This window comes from Engraulis encrasicolus, chromosome 13, assembly GCF_034702125.1.
Source record: "Engraulis encrasicolus isolate BLACKSEA-1 chromosome 13, IST_EnEncr_1.0, whole genome shotgun sequence".
NCBI lineage: Eukaryota > Metazoa > Chordata > Actinopteri > Clupeiformes > Engraulidae > Engraulis > Engraulis encrasicolus.
This window is the reverse complement of record NC_085869.1, coordinates 39,899,441-39,904,261: the sequence shown is the minus strand read 5'-3', so window position 1 is coordinate 39,904,261 and position 4,821 is coordinate 39,899,441. Positions and strand designations below refer to the sequence as shown.

General features: G+C 41.0%; 1 long non-coding RNA gene across 1 annotated transcript; it reads left to right on the top strand.

Moving 5' to 3' along the window:
• The first annotated feature begins 2,735 nt into the window (after positions 1-2,735).
• On the top strand, positions 2,736-3,874 carry LOC134461765 (uncharacterized). Its single transcript, XR_010037398.1, has 3 exons — positions 2,736-2,810; positions 3,083-3,343; positions 3,670-3,874. It is a non-coding gene; the product is annotated as an uncharacterized LOC134461765 (long non-coding RNA).
• Positions 3,875-4,821: the final 947 nt, after the last annotated feature.

Genomic DNA, 4,821 nt, shown 5'->3' with positions numbered 1-4,821 from the left:
GAGGTATGTTTGAAGAGAGGGAAACATGTGTAAATGGGTCTGGCTCATGAATCTTGAGTGTCTGTGAATCGGTGCAACACCGTGCGTCTTTGCCAGCAAGCACTCTGTTTTGGGAAGGCATACAGGTGCAGTAAATGTAGTCCACTACAGGAGATAAATAAACTGTCAAAACAAACTAGCGCGGGATGGCAAGTGAAATTGTGCGACCTGAGGCATTCGATGTGGTTGATGTCAAGCATGCTAGAGTAGAATTAGTTTGTGAAGCAGACACTAATTGACCAGGGCGCGCGAGGTCAGATTGACCATTACGCAACGGAGGAGGGCTGGAGGAATTTTATAAAGTCGTACTAGAAGTGCTCTTACAGATGTAAGTACACCACCAGTGGTGTGCTATTACAAAGTTGAATCCATGTTATATTATACCGTGTTGCAATTACTTTGTAAGAGTAGGCTGGTTTAGACAGTGGCAGTCGGTGAAAACGGTCGGGGTTCCAGCTTTTCATTTTACGGTCGCAGCCTGTGTAAGAACCGCGGACCATGTTTAGCCTAGGCTACCTAGCCACCTGACTGAGTAGCCTGCATCCGGGTCGGAGAGTTGCAACAGTGAGACACCTCTGAAAACACTGGCCAGTGAAAGACTGTGTGGTCCGATGATCGTCTCTGTGCCTCGGTTTGATTGACGAGACCTTTGTGATGAAGTGTGTATCGTTTTTGAAGTTGTTTATAGCGGGGAAACATCAGAAAATAATAGGACTATTTTGGCCCCGCCGTGATGCATTGGCTGCGTTTTTCGCCAAAAAGCTTCAAATTAGCTAACTCCATTACGGCGCGGCATTGCCCTGAATGGCTCATCATTATATACATTATGTGGCATGGGAAAGCGATGGTGAAACTTTCATTTTACGCCGGAACTATCCTTTAAGGGGTTAAATTACCCAATTGTTTGAAGGCAAAAAATGAGATTGCCAACATTTTTTTCAAAACTTTATTTTTTATTTTTAAGATTTAATGTGTCCATTACAGTGGACATTGGAAGGCCGTACATTGGTACTAATGCCGTAGGCCTACTAATTGCCATCAATCAATCTAGATGAAAAAGCACAACAATCAGTTTAATAATTAGTAAGTTTGAGCATTTATGAATTTAAAATGACTGTTTAATTGATTTATGGTTGAAACTGGAAGTGTATGTGACCATTATCATTCATGTAGGTCATCTTGAGTCAAAGCAATTTTGTTTTAAGCAACTGGACTTGCTGTTGAAGGTTGAATGACATGTCGTCCCTCATGGCTAATTTTATAGTTCTGATGTGGGAAATATGGGTTATCATCTCTGGAACCAAAATGTGTTCATGTCTATAGGATTAATTTAGTCTTCCTTTCATTCTTGGTTGAAATAGTGTCCTGCAAAGTTCAGACACACATCGGAGTCATGCTCCACAGTGGATGACAACAGCATCAATCGGGAACATTCTGCTTGTTCTGATTCTACTTTTCTTGCTTGAAATTAGAGATGTATAGGATCCAAGATCCGTTTCCGGCAGGATAATAGGGTTTTTCACAGGATCCGGGTCCGGTTCCAGGATCCAGGATCCGGTAGCTGAGGCTTTTCAGTCAATAGTTTGAGCCAACGTGATAAAAAGGGCCCACGTGTGCGTGTAGGCTATGTGTTTCAACTCTTTCATAGGATCCGTTTCCGGATCCGGCAGGATCTTAAGCAGTAGATCCGGTATCCGGCAGGATCCTAAAAATCAGGATCGGGTGCATCTCTACTTGAAATGAATCCTAAGAGGTCTCTGAATCTTCAGCATCTTCCTCAGACATCACATCTGGGATTATTTATTAATAATGTGCTCTAATAGTGTCTCTCCTTCTGATTCTGAAACTGACTTTTTGATTTGAAAAATACTAACAAAATGGAAGATGTCACTGCCAATGTCCATTTTGGAGGCCATCTCTTTAACGCCTAAATGTGGGAATTAAACAATGTTAAATTAATTTAAAAATGGGTTTATTGTGCTCTTAAGAGATTGAACTAACATATGTGACCCCTCACCACGAAACCAGGCATAAGTCGCGCAGCCGCGTTCAGAGCTACAGCCAAATTTAGTCAGGGAAGCGATTTTCTATGTGTTTTGACATCTTGGAAGAAAACGGTACCTTAACACTTATATTTTCAATTTCCATGGTCATTACATTCAAATTCGGTCAATAAAGATGTTTATGATGTCAATTATTTCAGCATGATCAAAAGTTCAGGCTTCACTGAGCAAAGAGAAAGCCGAAATGGACCACTTTTCCCCGACTGAAACAACCTCCGATCTGTTGCGGATCATCCAAGTGTTTGGTACGAGGAGAAAGCTAATGAAATGCCCTGTCCAATCACGTAGGTCAAATGGCGATATTATTTTGTAGTTCTTTTAAAAGAGCCAATCAAATGAGTAAACCAAACCCTCTTGTTGCTATGCCTGTCAAGATCAAGCTCCGTGATTGGTCAAACGCCCACCGCGTGCTCTATGGGCATGCGCAGTTCTCTCACTTACATCCGCAACAAACCAGCATGGTTAGTGTTATTGCAAGTTTGATTAATGTTTCGTCTCGTAAATAGCCGTATTTACTCCTCATTTTTGGACAACAATGACAAGGACAAAGGCGACTGGGAGTCTGATGATGACTGGGATGCCTTTGATGATGAAAAAGACGATCGAGTGCACAAACTGGGAACAGATTCAGCAGTGGAGAAGACCAATGCGATTTTTTACCGCGGACGTATCTCCCAATTCTGGCTATGAAAAGACCAATAATCTTTGGTAAGTTAGTGTGCAACTTAGTTACATAGCAGAGGACACTTTCTGTTTCTTGATTTTTACGTTTTAACCCTCCGGATTTCATCTGCATGACATGTATGTGTGGGTATAATGGAGCTCTAGAAAAACGTCTCAGTGCATGCCTTTAGTGATTACATACTCCTCGTTTTGAAATGGGCTAAACTTAAAATAATACTGAGAGTATATGCAACTATTCTACCTGTAGTTAACTGGAATGGTATTTTTAACATACTATTCCTATTATTTTATTCCAGCATCAGCAAGGAAAGACTAACAGGCTTACTGAAATGGTACTCCACTGGGACAGGACAGGAGGGAGAAAAATGTCTCGAGATCCCTTCAGCTGGACAACATCAAAGGAGAGGTGACATTCATCCAACAACAAGGTTCACAAAATGCCCTAGTGCTCACTGGACATGTCCCTGGATTTAAACGTGATGATCTACAGCCCCTGCCTTCAGTTCACACTGCCACCAAGGTCAACCAAAGCTACAAAGATGTTCTTCTTGGGACAGGTAATTAACATTCTCTTTTAAATATTGTGGTCATCTAACCTATTTGTAATATGGGTGTCATAGTTGGCTGGTAGCCATTCTTTTAAAGAATTTCATGTTTATGCTGCAGCTGTCATATTTCGATGCTTTTAAGGTTAATATCTTGATTTACAATGTGCGGCGATTGTTAAAATTCTACTCCATATAATGAGCTATATCGATTTATATTTAAATAATTAATTTCAGTTGAGCTGGAAAAGAGAAAAAATGTAGCTGTCTTAGGGTATAACTATTTTTGTTTTGAAAACTTTTTTCTGTCAATTCATTATTTTTTTTATTTTTCATAGAGAAGAACTATTGGACCATCAAGCACCAACAAGAGTGGAGACTTGAAGAAAGCGACGCATCTCTGAATCTTACACTGACTCTGAGAGTGCCCATAGACAGGTTGTGGGCGTGGAGATGAACTTTTAAATCTGTAAATATGTGGCAAGTACACAAGAGAATACGTGAGTAATGTGTGTGTGTGTGTGTGTGTGTGTGTGTGTGTGTGTGTGTGTGTGTGTGTGCGCGCGCGCGCGTGCGTGCGTGTGCATGTGTGTATGTGTTTATGCTAAATGCATTTAATTTAATGCTATATTGACCTAAATGTTCATGTCCTTGATGCACTGTATGTTGTGTTTTTTTAAGCTTTGGCAGCATTGATACTTCCAAGCATGCCAATAAAGCACATTTGAATTGGAATATGCAAGTTAAATTGTCATTTTTAGTTCTTTTAGGGTTGCCATTGGTAAGCGGTAGGGCAGTCATGGGTAAGCGGTTAGGGCATCAGACTGTATCCCAAAGGTTGCCGGTTCGACTCGTGACCCGCCAGGTTGGTGTGGGAGTAATTAAGCAGTGCTCTCCCCACAATCCTCCCAAGACTAAGGTACCCTGAGTATGGTTCCGTCCTGCCGCACTGCTCCCTTTGGGGCGCCATTGGGGGCTGCCCCCTTTTGAGGCATAAATGCAATTTCATTGTGCGCAGTGTGCACTTGTGTGCTGTGGAGTGCTGTGTCACAATGACAAAGGTAGTAGGAGTTTCCCAGTTGGGCTTTCACTTTCTTTAAGGCATAACATGAAGACAGATACAGTATGAGAGCATGAATTGGTGATATAAGATGATCATATTTCAGGTGGATGATTTCCCCTAAATTCCATTTGGATGGAAAAGTCAGTTTCCGTTTAAATAATAGGTTAAAGTTCTTTGATTGAAACAAAACTTATGTGACATGTCCGTCATAGTGTCATTAATCATCTGTGAAAATTTCATGTCAATCGGATGATAATTAATATGCGTTGCTAAGGACTTTATACCTATAAAATAGTCCAAAACTTTGACGGCCGATTTCTCGAAAAGGCCTTTCGCGCAATGTGTCCAAACGCAATGTGTCCAAACGCAATGTGTCCGTAACTTTGGTTCTACTTATGATAGAAACATAATTTTTTCACCATAATAA